The following is an 18118-nucleotide window of genomic DNA, read 5'->3' as shown; positions in this document are numbered from 1 at the left end:
TCTATGAGAAGTATACACAGGGGCTGGAGAGATGGTTCAGTGGCTAAGAGTACTGGCTGTTCTTCCAGAGGAACCAGGCTTGATTGCAGACACCACACTGAGACTCTAAACCATCTGCAACTGTAGTCCCAGGGCATCTAACACTCTCTTCTGTCCTCCCAGGGCACTGCATACATGTAATGCATAGACATACACACAGGCAAAACATCAGACACAGTCAAATCAGGGAAATTAAAAAGAAACATATGGACAGCCAGTTTGCCTAACAATGTTGAAAGTTTAGTATGTCAATAACAGTCCAGTTGTTTAATTCATTTTATGTTGCTTTGACAGAAAAGTGCAATTAATCCACAGATTTAAGAGCTGGTATCACCATCTGCTTGGTGCTGGTGAGGGCCTCTGGCTGCATCAGGGCACAACAGATGATATCACAGTAGGGCTGGAGAAACGGGTCAGCAGTTAACAGCACTGGCTGCTCTTTCAGAGGACCACTAAGTTCAGTTCCCAACACTTAGATGGCAGCTCACAACTGTAACTTTCTAGTTCCAGGGTAACCAGTACTCTCTGAATTCCATGGGAGCCATGCATGCATGTGGTACACAGACTTATGTATGGGCAAAGCACCCAAATGCATTAAACAAACAAACAATAAAAAACAGCATGTGCCAGGGGAAATGGTGAAGTAAGGGATAAAGTCAAGCAGGTGCAAGGCCCAGGACTGTGTCTTATAACAAGCCACAATCAGGGGATCTAACTCACCCTGTGAGACCAGCATTGATCCCTTTGATGTGTAATACCCCATGACCTAGTAACCCCCAACTAGGTACTGACCTCTTTGAGGCTGGCTCTACCATCTTCTGGTATTTCTACACTGAGACCAATCTGCTGCACATTGATGTCATACCCAAATCATAGCACAAACTCGGAGGCCATTTCCCAAACCTAAGATGTCCTGTTCAGCATTGCCTGAGGTGTTTTTCATATGCTATCTCTCGTCACTTTCATTATACAGATCAAAAACTTGGGGAAAAACAAACTCAGAACTTAAAATCAAATTTAAATGAATTACTGCAAAAGAGAAGGCATCAAATTTAAAAATTCTTATCTAGAGACCAGCACAGGAAAGTGAATCCTTTGAGCCAGGGCCTGGAGATCAGGGCACATGCATCTGTCTTTTATTTTATTTTATTTTATTTTATTTTATTTTATTTTATTTTATTTATTTTAGAGATGGATTTTTGCTTGTTTCCCAGGCTAGCCTTCAAACAGGGTAGCTTCAAACCACCATCCTATACTTCACTATACCAAACACCCAGTATTGTAGGTAGGTACCATGGTACTTGGTATTTTAAAGATTTCATTTTTGGGCTGAAGAGATGGCACAACAGTTAAGAGCACCAACTGCTCTTCTAGAGGTCCTGAGTTCAATTCCCAGCAACCACATGGTGGCTCACAACCATCTGTAATGAGATCTGATGCCCCTTCTGGTGTGTCTGAAGAGAGCAATGGTGTACTCATATACATAAAATAAATGAATAAATAAATAAATAAATCGTTTTTAAAATTTTTATTTTTTAAATCATCAGACTTCCTCCTTTTAAAAATTAATATTCGCTTTCAAAATTGCTCAAGATACACAGAAGGTTGTAAAGGTAAGCAAAGGTGCTACTTAGTCTAGCCTGAGTTTCCCTGACGGTCAGCAACTGTCAGAAGTAAGGAGCCATTTGTAAAAGTGACTTTATTCCCAGAAGTAATTGTTGCCTCTGAGACTTACTTCTGAATAAGTTCACCCTTTCTAGCTCTTTCTGAACTTTGGCTGGCTGGTTCAACTCAGCTTTTCTGGATCAAGCTGACTGATTCAAACTGACTTCTTTTGGCTTCTCACTGAATTGCTCTGCTTGGCCTCATACTAACTCTGGCAATATGTTCTAATCTTCTGGTTCCTTCTCATCCTCCAGCTCACTCTGTCTTCATCTGAAACCTGTCCTGTATAACCGTCCTGGTAAAACTGCCTCCTCTCTCTTTCTCTCCCTGAGCTGTTCTCTTAAGTCATCTTTTTCCTGTGCCATTCTCATGTGAGCTAGGGGTATCCAATCTATGACCCGTTCTGTCAAATTTCTCACTGATTCATTATTTTGTCTGCCCCTTAACTAGTTACTTTATAACATGGCTGTTTATTTCTGTAAACTGTATTTTCATTGTTTTGAACTAAAGATGTATACTATGGGCATGCCTGTATTCCAGATCATACTGCAATACAGGGTGTGTCTGCATTCCAGCTAGATCACATAGACCTAGGAGGTCTTTGAATGTGATCCCTTGCCAGAGAAAGCATGTTGCTGGATCAAAATTCCTCTATAGCCAGTGTAGTATCTACCTAGGCTGTTTGTTCAGATTTTGTAATAAGAGGACATAGCCAGAGCCAGGCCAACTCCATGACAGGCTGCAAACTGGCAGTTTGGGGGACTAGGCCTAAGTTTCTGTTTCCTAGAAATAAGGACCCAGATCCAGGAACCTGTGGTTAACCAATCACAGCCTGAGGCAGCCAAGCTGAGGATACCTTGTCATCTGGCCTGAAGTAAGAACAGGTAGCTAGAACGAGCAAGCAACCCCCTGGGAAGTCTCCAGAGCCTAATCAATTGTAGAATCAGACAGACCTTCTAGAGATAAAGCTAACCAATCAAAGTAAATGAGCACATACTCCTCTCTGGGATTCCCCTAACTGACAATACAACCTAGGCCTGCAAGTCCACCAGAGGTCTGCATTCCCAAATGGGGAGATGCCTGCATGCAGGAAATTCAGCTGAATAAATGCTCTTTGCTTTTGCATACTATTTGAGTCTGGGGTATTGTCTTAGTCTGGATTTCTATTCCTGCACAAACATCATGACCAAGAAGCAAGTTGGGGAGGAAAGGGTTTATTCAGCTTACACTTCCATACTGCTGTTCATCACCAAGGAAGTCAGGACTGGAACTCAAGCAGGTGAGAAAGCAGGAGCTGATGCAGAAGCCATGGACAGATGTTCTTTATTGGATTGCTTCCCCTGGCTTTCTCAGCCTGCTCTCTTATAGAACCCAAGATTTCGAGCCCAGAGATGGTCCCACCCACAAGGGGCCTTTCCCCCTTGATCACTAATTGAGAAAATACCCCATAGCTAAATCTCATGGAGGCATTTCCCCAACTGAAGCTCCTTTCTCTGTGATAACCCCAGCCTGTGTCAAGTTGACACATAAAACAGGCCAGTACAGGTATCATTCTTTTTTTTCTCTTTTTTTTATTGGGTATTTATTTCATTTACATTTTCAATGTTATCCCAAAAGTCCCCCACACGCTCCCCCATCTACCCACTCCCACTTCTTGGCCCTGTCGTTCCCCTATACTGAGGCATATAAAGTTTGCATGACTAATGGGCCTCTCTTTCCACTGATGGCTGACTAGGCCATTTTCTGATTCATATGCAGCTAGAGACATGAGCTCCAGGGGGTACTGGTTAGTTCATATTGTTGTTCCACCTATAGGATTGCAGATCCCTTTAGCTCCTTGGTCTCTAGCTCCTCCATTGGGGGCCCTGTGATCCATCCAATAGCTGACTGTGAGCATCCACTTCTGTGTTTGCTAGGCCTCAGCATAGCCTCACAAGAGACATATCAGCGTCCTCTCAGCAAAATCTTGCTAGTGTATGCAATGGTGTCAGCGTTTGGAAGCTGTTTATGGGATGGATCCCTGGATATGGCAGTCTCTAGATGGTCCATCCTTTCGTCACAGCTCCAAACTTTATCTCTGTAACTCCTTCCATGGGTGTTTTGTTCCCAATTCTAAGAAGGGGCAAAGTGTCCACACTTTGGTCTTCATTCTTCTTGAGTTTCATGCGTTTAGCAAATTGTATCTTATATCTTGGGTATCCTAAGTTTCTGGGCTAATATCCACTTATCAGTGAGTACATATTGTGTGAGTTCCTTTGTCATTGGGTTACTTCACTCAGGATGATGCCCTCTAGGTCCATCCATTTGCCTAAGAATTTCATAAATTCATTCTTTTTAATAGATGAATAGTACTCCATTGTGTAAATGTACCACATTTTCTGTATCCATTCCTCTGTTGAGGGGCATCTGGGTTCTGTCCAGCTTCTGGCTATTATAAATAAGGCGGCTATGAACATAGTGGAGCATGTGTCCTTCTTACTGGTTGGAACATCTTCTGGATATATGCCCAGGAGAGGTATTGCAGGATCCTCCAGTAGTACTATGTCCAATTTTCTGAGGAACCGCCAGACTGATTTCCAGAGTGGTTGTACAAGCTTGCAATCCCACCAACAATGGAGGAGTGTTCCTCTTTCTCCACATCCTCGCCAGCATCTGCTGTCACCTGAATTTTTGATCTTAGCCATTCTGACTGGTGTGAGGTGGAATCTCAGGGTTGTTTTGATGTGCATTTCCCTGATGATTAAGGATGCTGAACATTTTTTCAGGTGTTTCTCAGCCATTCGGTATTCCTCAGGTGAGAATTCTTTGTTTAGCTGTGAGCCCCATTTTTAATGGGGTTATTTGATTTTCTGGAGTCCACCTTCTTGAGTTCTTTATATATATTGGAGATTGGTCCCCTATCTGATTTAGGATATGTAAAGATCCTTTCCCAATCTGTTGGTGGCCTTTTTGTCTTATTGACGGTGTCTTTTGCCTTGCAGAAGCTTTGCAACTTTATGAGGTTCCATTTATCGATTCTTGATCTTACAGCACAAGCCATTGCTGTTCTATTCAGGAATTTTCCCCCTGTACCCATATCTTTGAGGCTTTTCCCTACTTTCTCCTCTATAAGTTTCAGTGTCTCTGGTTTTATGTGGAGTTCCTTAATCCACTTAGATTTGACCTTAGTACAAGGAGATAGGAATGGATCAATTCGAATTCTTCTACATGATAACCGCCAGTTGTGCCAGCAGCATTTGTTGAAAATGTTGTCTTTTTTCCACTGGATGGTTTTAGCTCCCTTGTCAAAGATCAAGTGACCATAGGTGTGTGGGTTCATCTCTAGGTCTTCAATTCTATTCCATTGGTCTACTTGTCTGTCACTATACCAGTACCATGCAGTTTTTTATCACAATTGCTCTATAGTACAGCTTTAGGTCAGGCATGGTGATTCCACCAGAGGTTCTTTTATCCTTGAGAAGAGTTTTTGCTATCCTAGGTTTTTTGTTATTCCAGATGAATCTGCCAATTGCCCTTTCTAATTCATTGAAGAATTGAGCTGGAATTTTGATGGGGATTGCATTGAATCTGTAGATTGCTTTTGGCAAGATAGCCATTTTTACTATATTGATCCTGCCAATCCATGAGCATGGGAGATCTTTCCATCTTCTGAGATTTTTAATTTCTTTCTTCAGAGACTTGAAGTTCTTATCAAACAGATCTTTCACTTCCTTAGTTAGAGTCACGCCAAGGTATTTTATTTGTGACTATTGAGAAGGGTGTTGTTTCCCTAATTTCTTTCTCAGCCTGTTTATCCTTTGTGTACAGAAAGGCCATTGACTTGTTTGAGTTAATTTTATATCCAGATACTTCATTGAAGCTGTTTATCAGGCTTAGGAGTTCTCTGGTGGAATTTTTAGGGTCACTTATATATACTATCATATCATCTGCAAAAAGTGATATTTTGACTTCTTCCTTTCCAATTTGTATCCCCCTTATCTCCTTTGTTGTCGAATTGCTCTGGCTAGGACTTCAAGTACAATGTTGAATAGGTAGGGAGAGAGTGGACAGCCTTGTCTAGCTGATTTTAGTGGGATTGCTTCCAGCTTCTCACCATTTACTTTGATGTTGGCTACTGGTTTGCTGTAGATTGCGATTCTTGGACCCTAACAGTAATTTTTTATCTTATGCTCCTTTCAGCACTGTCTTTAGTAATGTTGCAGGTGTCTGCTTGTGAAAGACTCACAACGTGAGGACTCCCCCACGTTCTGACTCAGGAGAGGCGACACCCCAAAATCATCCACAAGAAACGGTCTTGCTGCAAATTGCAAGAGGATTTTTATTCAAGAGCGCTCTCGGGCCCACGGTCATACACCGCGCAGGGGTAGAGGACCGTGGAGCCCCGAGTAGCTGAGTAAGGGGGTATTTAAAGGAAAAAACCACAACTCAAGGAGGTGGGAAGGGCGTTGTTGGAAAATACCAAAAATACCAGATAAGAGTCACAAGGAAGTACAAAGTCACAGGTGTCACAAGGAATACCTGGTAATTGATAACTCTCAAGACAGTTTCTAAGAGCCCCTAACAATAGCACATTTGCATTGCAGCTTCAGGTAATGGTCAGGGTGACTTTCTTTGAATGAATACTCCTTGAACTCAGGAAGTGGGTGGGTGGAGGAATGTCACTATCTGTTTTATGATTAGCATACCTTGGAGCACTGAGTTTACTACTCTTTCACTTGCTGTAACAATACCTTAGTCTTCCTGAGGAATATAACCAGGCTTGGCTTGGATAGGGGTTCTGAGAGAAGGGGTGTTTGAGAGTGATAAAAAAAATGACTCAAAGTCAAATTGTGGGCCCAAACTGGCAGCCTATATTCTGCTTGAGACTGCATTCCAGACTGCTTTCTTTCTGTTTTGCTTTCTCTGGAGATCTCTATTTTCTGTTGAGACAGTTCTCCAAACAGTTTTCTCTTGCTAGACTAGAAAATTCTCTGGATAGCTCATCTCTTGCAGATCAGAAGCCCTGTCTTTTATTTTACATATCAAGTCATTTACTTCAGATTCTATTTTGATTATCCTATGATTCAGCATCTCAAGATCTTAGCCCCTTGATTCTCAGGAGACAGCCAACACTTTTTTTTTAAACATTGCAAAAGAATTCAGAGATCTGTGTGTGCCTTTGCTAAGCACAAATGGTAAACTAAGTGGATGGGACTCCACCCTGAAATTACCATTTCTATCAAGCCTGGGCCTGAACCTGAGCTTCCACTTTTCCAAACTGACCTTGAACTGAGGAATCTGTCTGCCTTTATAAGCATAAACAAAAAACTTAGCTGAGTGGGATCCTGTGATCACCACTCCCTAAATCTCTTTATCTCCTTCCTTAGTATCTTTCTGACAAGTTGGCTCACAGTGCAGCTCCTTTTCCTTTTAGATTCGTGAAGCCCATCATATAATTAATTTTGCATTCTTATAGTTTGCATAGTTGAAAAATGATATGTTTTAAAACTCATGTTTCCAGGGTTCTTTCCCACAGCTTTAATGGCTGTCCTGAAGGTCCCAGCACTTGTCATTTTGCTGAGACATTAGCCACACCTTTGCTTCCTGGACTCATGTTGTCTCTGATTATCATGGAGTTGTTAATGTGGAAGTATATTCCTTAAAGAAGGAATCTAAACTATGATATCTAAATAAGCCATATGTCCACAGCAGTCATCAACACTTGTGGAGACCCCTGCCCTGTTGGCTATGTTCCAGGGACAGGGACCATGTCATTACACCCCTTCTGAGGCCATGCTGTACCTGGCAGTGCCATCTATAGAAATTTCAAAATTCTAAGTATTAATGGGGTTCAGTGTGAAATTGCCATACCTGCATATAGCATGAGCTAATCAATTTAGCCTCCAGTGTTAAACTGACAGCCCCCAGTTTCTGGAAGTTACTATTCTACTCTCAGGTCAACTTTCTTTAATTCGTCCTATGACAGGCTGTGTGGTCCATGTCATTTTTAGTCTGGACTTGTTCATGTAAGGGAATGCCCTCTTCATCCATTTTGCTGCAAATGGCAGGATTCAATTTTTCTTTACGGTCAATAAAGCTCCATTGTGTATCATGATCACATTTTCTCTCCATTGATTTTTGTGTATGCGTGTATTTGTATATGTTTATGTGTATGTACAGATGGACATGTGGAAAGGTGCATGTGTGTGTGCATTTGTGGAGGCCAGAGGTCAATTTTGGATGTCTTCCATAATTGCTTGTACCTAAGTTTTTGAGACAGTCTTTTTCTAAGCCCAGAGTTTGTTGGTTAAACTAGACTGTCTGTTCAGCAAGTCTCAGGTGTCCCCCTGCCTCCACCTCTCTAGTGCCAGGGTTACGATGTTTGATGCTATAATCTTTGCAGAGCTCTAGGGAACTGAACTTACCTTCTAGTTCAGTTTAGTAAAGACAGCAAGTACTTTACTAAATGAGCTGTTTCTCCAGCCTTCTTTAGCTCAACTGAGACCTTTCAAAAGACCTGCTTCGTTTTACTTTCCAAAAAAAAAATTGTCTTTTCGTTCATATTTTCTTTCTCCTGCTAGTTGACTTTGTGGAAGCTTCAACAATTGTGGGAAATCCCTCCCTGGCCACTACTGAGTTTTTTTGTTTCTTTGTCCAAATCTGCATTCCATGCTGGATTTATTACCCATATCCTGCATTGTATTCTTAATTTCCTTTAGCATTTCTATAACCCTCAGAGGTCTTATTTAGCCTTTCTATGATCACTCTAAACATCCTTCATCAGACATTTTATCCATGCCTGTTTCTTAGGGCTCAGTTGCTGGGGAACTGCTTCATTACATTGCTTTTCTTACCAATTCTGCTTCTGGAACAGGGATATCTACCACTTGTCTGACATGGCTTTCTTAGTAAGCAACTTTCTCCCGACCATGTATCGTCTTGTCTTGCTTTGTTGTCCAGTGTTGCCTTGGTTTCCAGCTCTGTGTTTCTGATGGTTTATTGGGCTGTGACTGGTAGCTGGAACAGAGTGTATGGTGCTGGAGAGACCTGACTTGCTGCACAGGTATGGGGACACTATCAGTTGAGCAATTTGAGGGGCAGACAGGTGTGGGTGTGGGATCCTCACCATGTGGCTATTCCTACTGGGTAAACACACTTCTGACAGAATCTTGATACTAGATCTGTATGTGTAAGGTTTCTGAGACTGGCAGCCCTCACAATGGTAATAGGCCTGAAGTATTCATTCTTCCTCCCACCATTTAGCTATACAGGTCCAGAAGCTGTGGAGAGAAAGGCCATGGTGGGCCCTGTTGGTATTCTGTCTGGACTCCACCCAACAGTTACCTGGCAGTCAAGTAGGTCTGGCCCACTATAAAAGGGGCTGCTTGGCCCCTCCTCCCTCTATTGCTCTCTTACCTCTCTCTTGCCTCTCACCCCCTTGCTCCCCCTCTCTCCCCATTCCCTTCCCCTCTCCCCCCATGTGGTCATGGCTGGCCTCCACTTCTCTACTCTCCTTCTCAGCCTTTCTTGGCCTCTACTATTCTCTTAACTCCCCTCCCCATGCCCTGAATAAACTCTATTCCATGCTATACCATCTTGTGGCTGGTCCCTCAGGGGGAAGGGATGCCTTGGCATGGGTCTGCTAAGACACCTCCTTCCCTCACACACCCTTACAGAACATATGTTAATAGCTCTCTCTCTCTTTTTTATGACCAAAACAGGCCCCACCACAAAGTCCCCTATGGCAGTGCATGATTAGATAGCAGGTACCCGTGTGAAGGACAGCAGGAACTGCATGCCTTTAATCCCAGCACTTGGGAGGCAGAGACAGGCAGATTTCTGATTTTGAGGCCAGCCTGGTCTACAAAGTGAGTTCCAGGACAGCCAGTGCTATACAGAGAAACCCTGTCTCAAAAAACCAAAAAAAAAAAATAAATAAAATAAAAATAAAATAAAAATAAAATAAAATAAAATAAATAAATAAAAATAAAAAAATAAAAAAATAAAAAGAATTGCACTTTGGAGGGTCACTCAGTCCCTAGCTCACGGCACTATTTTGAATGCTGAGGGGCCATTAGGAGGTAAACACTAGGTGGTAAAAGTGGGCAACTAGGTATAAACCTTTGAAGGTTATACCTGTTCCTTTCTGACCCATCCTGTCTGGTCTCTCATCTATGCTTTCTGTACAGCCACCACCAGTAGCAAACAAAGATACCAACTGCTAGAGAGCTCCTGCCACAGTGGAGTGAAACCATGCACCAAAATAAACTCTTCTTTTCTACAGGGGTTGCATCAGGTCTTCAGTTACAGAGACACCAAAATGAAGGGCACAGAGTGATAGCAGCAGGCCTGGTGTTTGCCTGTGTTTGTGTCAGTGTGAGCCTGAGACAGAAGCTGACACCAGAATCATTTAGCCTCCTTGGCCTTATGTGCACCAGAAGGGGTAGTGGCTGGAGTTTGGGTTTTCTCCCCCACATTCCATCAAGTATAGCCCATGCCTATGACCTGGGCGGCAACCAGAGCTATAGAGTTGCTTCAGGGCCCCAGCATGCCTCATGGGTGGCACAGTACCAGAATCACCAGGTTTCCTCCTTAGCCTATCAGAGACAGGATGTTCAGCCTGCTCCACAGGAAGGGCAGGGGAAGCCATATGGGCCCCGCCATTGGTCCTGGCAGAGCAGCAGCCCACCTGCAGCTGACCATACCCTGACACATAAAGAACACAGTTGTAGACATTGTGATCTGGCTCCTCCTCCCAACCCCATGCTCTCAGATGTAAGACTCAGATTCAAACTATATTTTCAAATACTTTGACCATATAGTTAGGCTTACCTCTGACTAGATCAGAACTTAAATTAACCCATTTATTCTAACCTAAATTCTGTCACATGGCTGGTACAATGTGTCTTTCTCATCACCTCATCACACCTTCCCAGGTGAATGAATCTTTCCCCACCTTCCTCTATCCCAGAATTTTTTCTACTTCCTGGATGTGAATCTTCTATTCTACTCTTTCCTATAGGCAATTTTTCCTATAGGCATATTTTCTTTATGCATAGTTGTGCTGTTAGGCTCAGTTAGCTTGATGAGACAGCCACATCCCAAGATGGTGCAAAGAAATAACTATGGAACTGTGAGGATTCCCGTGTTTTTATACTCTTTTTGAGGGTGATAATTCTGTTTTTTTATCTTGGTGCATTTTAAACAATATGCTCATTACATGAACTTTTTGGTACTATAAAAGTTGAGAGTAAACTGTTCCCCCATATTTAGGAAGGCATTGACTGTGCCAGTGTCCCCCCTTTGCTTTAATCCCAATTTCAAATTTTCAGACTTCTAATTAAGGAGGTCAACACTTGCTCTTCTTCCCAACTGATTTACCAAGTACCAGCCTTGGCTAGGTCCAGGTTCCTGAGAGGAAGGGTGTCTGGGAGCAGTGAAAACAAAAGACTCAAAGTCAAATCTTCGTCCAAGATGGCAGCCCAAGTTCTGCTCAAGATGGCTTCCTTGACAGCTTTCTGTAGATAGCTCTTGGCTCTGCAGTTTTTTTGAGATAGCTTTTCAAATTGCACTCCTCCCCCCCCCCCCCCCATTCTGCTCAGCATAACCTTTTCTTGATATTCTAAAAAAAAACTCTCTGGTTGAGACAGCTCTTCTCTCTCTCTCTCTCTCTCTCTCTCTCTCTCTCTCTCTCTCTCTCTCTCTCCTAGTAAAAATTCTAAAAGCTCTCTAGATAGCTCATGGGCTGACCAAAGTCAGAAAAGCTGCTTTAAAAAAATTCTTGAATCTTCTAACCAAATCAGAAATCCTGTTTAAGCAATTCTAAAAGTAATTCTTGAGTTTTCTGAGAAAGCCAAAAAAAATCCTTAGCAGAGCTTCTCTAAGTAATTCTTGGGATTTCCAACCAAGGTCAGAAATTCCATTAGGAAAATCCTAAAAGAGCTGTGTTCACTTTCCAAAGATCTCTAGACAGCTCAACACTTGTTACAGAAAAAAATTCTAATAACTGCGATTACTTTCTCCTAGCTCATCTCATGTAGGCCACAAGCCTGTTTTAAATATATATATATATATATATATATATATATATATATATATATATATATATATATATATGTATGTATGTATGTATATATATATATATATATTTGTTTTATGTGCATTGATGTCTTGCCTGCATGCATGAATATGTGTACTTCAGAGAGTTGTGTGCTGGTTGTGTTTGGTTGCTGGGAACTGAATCTGGGTCCTCTGAAAGAGCAAGCAGTCAGTGCTCTTAACCACTGAGCCATCTCACCAGCCCCCGTTTTGTTTTGTTTTATTTTGTTTTCATTACATATCAATTCAGCTATTTATTTCAGGTTCCCTCTTGACCATCCCTTGGATCAGCATTCCATTATCTTAATCCCTTGACTCCTAGGATGAGACAGTAATTATAAGCATAGATAATAAGATAGCTGGGTGGGATGCTGCCCTGGAATCACCATTCCCACTATGCCTGGATCTAAATTCCTGACCTGAACTCAGGAATCTTTCTCAATTTGCATCTTTCCGACAAGCTGGCTCATAGTGTAACTGCCTTTGTTCCTTTAGATATGTGAATATCCTTATATAATTCATATTGCATCCATATATTTTTGCCATATCTCATATATTTTCTAACTCATGTTTTGAGAGTGCTTTCCCACAGCCTTAAGGGTTTTTCTGAAAGTCCCAGCATTTACCATTTTGCTGAGACATTAGCCACACCTTTGCCTCCTGGACTCCTGCAGGCTCTGATTATTGTGGAGTCATTAACATTAACAGGAAGGATATTCCTTGAAGGGGGAACATAAAAATATGCACACTATTATACAAACAAGCCTTACAGGCAAAGCAACCATTGACACTCATGGAGGCCCATGCCTGTTGGGCCTGTCCCAGGGCAGGAGCCATGACATTCCACCCCTACCAAGGCCATGCTGGATCTGGCATTACTGATTCTTTTGTTATATGTCTGCTCCTCCTCAGTTCTGATCTATGAGGATGAGTCAATTACAGAGCTCTGATAGTGAGCTGGCAATTAGCTCTTATAGGTTTTCTAAGTAGCATTGTGAGTGGTCTTCTTCTTCTTCTTCTTCTTCTTCTTCTTCTTCTTCTTCTTCTTCTTCTTCTTCTTCTTCTCCTTCTTCTTCTTCTTCTTCTTCTTCTTTCTTCTTCTCCCTCTCCCTCTCCCTCTCCTTCTTTTTTTCTTTTTAAAATGTTCTCTATATTTAATCTTTTAAATATTTTAACCAGTAGAAGATAAATCCTTAATGTTTTTTAACCAAAACTCTCATGTCCCATAGAATATGGCAGTACCATGCCAACTTGCAAAGGCCAGGGAATGTTTGAAAAGCCAGAGGTGACATCACCTCACTTTGTATTCACCAATGGGGCATGGAAAATACCAAAGAGGAAATTTTATCTATGAGGGGAAATAATAGAATGATTTTACAGAAGGAACGACTCTTGAAACAATGCACCTGCTGTAACAGTAGTGACATGCTACTGGCTCTGACTGTCACACCACGTCCAACTTTACCAATTACTGTAAGTTTTTAAATGTCATTTTCATTTGCCATTTTAATCAAGTTTGTAGTCATTTCAGCCATCTGGACATATTTACAGTGGTGTCACTTGGTTCCCACTAGTCAACACTCAGCAGCTGTCAATAAAGTAGGAGGAACCAGAGTACACTGGCTGATAGGATGGATCTGAAACAATTGGTTAGATGGATTAGAAAGATACACCTAATGGGAACCAGCAATAAAAGGAAATTAAGAATTTTTCCGTGTAAAAGCATATTACTCTCAAATCTATCAGGCAGAACCAAAGAAGGCCATCATATTGTGAATATGAAACTAAACTGGGCTTATTTGAAGGGGAATAACCCCTAAAAGGCCCGTATATTTGAATGATTATTGCCCAGTTGGTGGACTTTCAGGAAGTGTGGTGTGGCCTTGTTGGAGGAGCATGCCACTAGCGGTGGACTCTGAGGTTTCAAAAGCCCATAACATTCTTCTGCCCTCCCTTCACTGCCCCCTCCTTCTCTAACTTGCAGATCAGATGTGAGCCTGCCTGCCTCCATGCTTCCCACTAAGATGATAATGGACTATCAAATTGTAAGCAAGTCCCAGACAAAAGCTTCCTTTTTAAGTTGCCTTAATCATGGTGTCTTTTCAGAGCAATTGAACAGTAACTAAGACATGTAGGAAAGGCAGAAATAATGTAAAATGGCAGATTTTAAAAGGGCAAACAAAAAGTGCACGCACACACACACACACACACACACACACACACACACACGCACACACACACAATCTTAATCTGTGTCCTATTGTTGTGAAGAGACACCATGATCACAGTTACTCTTATTAAAGGAAGCATTTAGTTGGGGTGTTTAAGTTTAGTTGTGGATCCGTTTGTTAATTACCAGCTACTGAAATACAAAGCTTCTCAGTTGAGGGTTGAGTGAAGCTCCACTCTATGGGGATAGCACTATGCCATTGAGGGTTGAGTGATGATCTGCTCTATGGAGATAGCACTATGCCATTGAGGGTCTGCTCTATGGGGATAGCACTATGCCATTGAGGGTTGAGTGACGATCTGCTCTATGGGTACAGCACTACGCCATTAGTAATCAGTTTATGGCTGTGCCCCATTAGCAGAATTATAGTAGTCGATTTTTTCTTAATCCCATGATTTATCTAGGTTCAGGTTCTTGGCTGCTTTAGCAATGTCAGATACGGGTTCATCACATGAAGCAGGCCTTAAATCCAACCAAAAGTGGCTGGTTACTTCCACAATATTGCTTCAATTGTACTAGTATATGTTTGTGTGTGAAACTTAATGAATGTTTTGCTTGAATTATTTTTTCATATGATTATTTTGATCATGCTTTTACTTCCTCCAACTCCTCTCAGATACTCCCCTCTGCCCTCATCGCCCAGCTTTGTGTTCTCTCTCTCTCTTTCAGATAACAAAAGCCACCAAAATAATCACAAAAGTGAAAATCAAAAGACCAATAAGACAATGCCAAAACAAAAATACACACACGCACAACCATTCACATATGCACATAAAACCATTTGCACACAACCATTCACACACACTAAACCATTCACATATATACACTTGTTTTGCACACACACACACACACACACACACACACACACACACACACACAAAACATTCACATACACACACTCAAAACGTTCACATACACAAAGCCACACACACATACATACACACACAACCACACAACCACACATGCACATACACACAAAATTCATACACACACACACACACACACACACACACACACACACCTTGAATTAATTTTGTATTGGCCAAGTTTTCCTGAGCAGGGAGCTTGCCCCATAGTGTTGTTGATACACAGTGACACTCCATTGGAAAAAGATGATTTTCATTTTGTCAACAGGTATCAACTGTAAATAATTACTTGGTTAGGAGTGGGACTTTATGCCCACTTACTTGTCTATTTCAGTACTGGGATCCCATCTAGCTTGAACACCCATGTAAGTTTTGTGTGTGCTGCCACAGTCTCTGAGACTTTCTATGTGTTACAGTCCTGTTGTGTCTTGAAGATTCCGTTTCCTTGAAGACATCAGTCTTGGCTTTTACAGTCTTTGAGCTTCCTCTTCCACAGGGATCTCTGACGTTGAGGATTTCGATGAAGACATCTCATTTAGGACTGAATGCTCCAAAGTCTTCCACTCTATACATTATTAAATTATGGCCAAGATGTAAACAACATGAGAAAACACAGATGAATGCAACCATGGAATCCAAGCCTAGAGTCTGTGTGAGAGTATGATAAAGCTGAAGTAAGGTAAATGCCCAATGAAGTAATGTGTGAACACCTTAATTATGATTGGCTAAGTGTAGCTTAAATACCCTGGTCTGGCCACCGCAACTCACTCGCTCCTGGAGTCCCATGGAGATGCCCTGAGTCCACTGACCTGGACGCCTGCCACTGAGCTCCAGCTGAACCCCAAAGCAGAAGGACACATTTCAAACCTTACCTGACGCACCGCCATCAAGCCAGGCTACAACATCAGGCCAGATGGGAAGTTAGTGAAGTGTGTATGTGTGTGTGTGAATACAATCCCATCTCATGACTTATTGCTATTTATGAATAAATAAATTGTTATAACCTGACCTCCGAGTCTCAGGCTTCCTTCTCACCTCTGTCCTCAATCCTGATTCACAATAAGATACCATGAGAACATACCTGGAACAGAGACAGTGGGAGGTAGCCAAATTGGTTTAGAGGATTAAAATAGATTAATACTGCTCAGCTATTGTGCTGTAAAGTTTTATTAAATAAATCTTATAGTCTCTGTCTCATTTATTTGAGAGGTAGCTGGGATAAAGAAAAATTATCACTTTTAAATTCATTTTCTCTCTCTTTCTCTCTCTCTCTCTCTCTCTGCCTGTTGATCAAGTATAAGAGTTGCCATGACCATGTTGTCTCTTCACAGCAATAGACCACTGACTAAGACAACATCTTATGACACAAAGTAAGATTTCCAGGGGCAAAAATAGGTTGCATCTCATTGAGTCATTGGCCAACAGGGTCTCATAGCCACCCTACCAAACCTTACAAGGCAATTGGTTATTCTCCATAGCATGATGGGAAGGTCCTATTGCTGAAGACACTTAATGTTATCAAACATGTTACAATAACACTGATTTCCACCTAGTAGCTTTGCTCCTACTAACTAGTGTTAATGGTGCTCTAAGTTATTCTGCATGCTATTAGACTAGAAACATAGTCATCAATAACATCCAGCTATAAAACCTGCAATCCACTATGACATGCCTGAAAGATATACTGGTCCAATAATGGCTTGTAGGAGTAGCCAACCACCTTTTGACTGGATTTAAGAGCCACTCCTTCAGATGGAACTCATACCAGACACTGCTAAAGTGGCCAAGAACCTGGTACTAGAGAGGTCATGGGACTACGGGAAAAATCTACTACTATTAATCTACTAAAGGGAAATAGCAACAAAATGAATCATGAGTCATGAGTCAAAATACTACTAAAAACATAGATCAGTGTCTCATTTAGCCCACAACTGAGAACCTTCTTGTTGCAATAAAGGATAATCAACAAGACCCATAACTTAACAATGTGAAGAATAGAAGATTTTGGAGCATTCAGTCCTAAATGAGATGTCTTCATCAAACCCCTCAACTTCAGAGATCCCTGTGGAAGAGGAGGCTCAAAGACTGTAAAAGCCAAGACTGATGGCTTCAAGGAAATGGAATCTTCAAGACACAACAGGACTGTAACACATATAAAGTCTGTGGTTGTTTAACAAATATATTCCAATTGCCATATCCCTTTATAAAGAGGATATTTATCATGACTGTGTCATCTGCATTGATGTAAATTAAATCACTAAATTGCTCTATATATTCTAATATAATTTTTGCTGCTTCTCCCTGGGGTGGTCCTCAGGTGAAATCAGATGCTTTTCACTATGCTGTGTAATGGTTGGTGCAACAATTGCAGGTATGGTATATGTCGCCTCCAACACCCAAATAAACCTATTAAATGCTGGGCTTCTGGCTTATTCTGGGGTCTTGGTAAGTTTCTTAATTTGTTAATGACTTCTGGGGGGAAAGGATGATTCCTCTAGTTGACCAGTATACTTGGAGAAATTTAACTTCCTCTACTGGTCCCTTTACTTTGTCTTTATTAATGGTCCATCCTTCATTTGTTAGGTGTGCAATTAAGTCTGCTACTGTTTTGTGTAGTATTTGTTTGTTGTTTGCTATCGATAGGAGGTCATCTACATATGAGAATATTGCTACTTTTTCTGGTGTGGAGAATGAATCTAAAGTCCATCTCAATGCATCATGTGCTATAAAATTGGGCTGTTTTTGTATCCTTGTAGAACTCTAGTAAATTGATATTATTTTTCTTCTCATGAGAATGTTGTGATTTCTCTAGAGTTGGGATGTAGGGGGATGCCAAAGAAAATGTCTGTTAGGTCTATGGTGGCAAACCATTTAGGTGCCACCTGCCTGATTCTCAGGAATATATCTTCTACATCTGGTAATTGTCCAGGCATCTGCTCTGATAGGTTGTTTATGTTCCTGTAGTCTACTGTGAATCTCCATTTGCCATTGGGTTTCTTTACTGGCCAAATGGGGCTGTTGTAGTTAAAGCTTTGTGTTGGTTCCATAATACCTTCTTTTAATAACATTTGTATGGTATTCTTTACTTCCTCCATCCCACATTTATGGGGTATTGTGGTGTGAAGGAGGGTGATATTTTAGGTAGTTCTACTATGGAATTTTGACTGTAGCTAGTAGTATCTTTGGTATTCTTTTATAATTCAAAAATTTTGGGAATAATTTGTGTATCATGCGTAGTCCT

This window comes from Mus musculus, chromosome 10, assembly GCF_000001635.26.
Source record: "Mus musculus strain C57BL/6J chromosome 10, GRCm38.p6 C57BL/6J".
In the NCBI taxonomy this organism is placed as follows: Eukaryota; Metazoa; Chordata; class Mammalia; order Rodentia; family Muridae; genus Mus; species Mus musculus.
Note: the sequence above shows the minus strand (reverse complement) of the source record.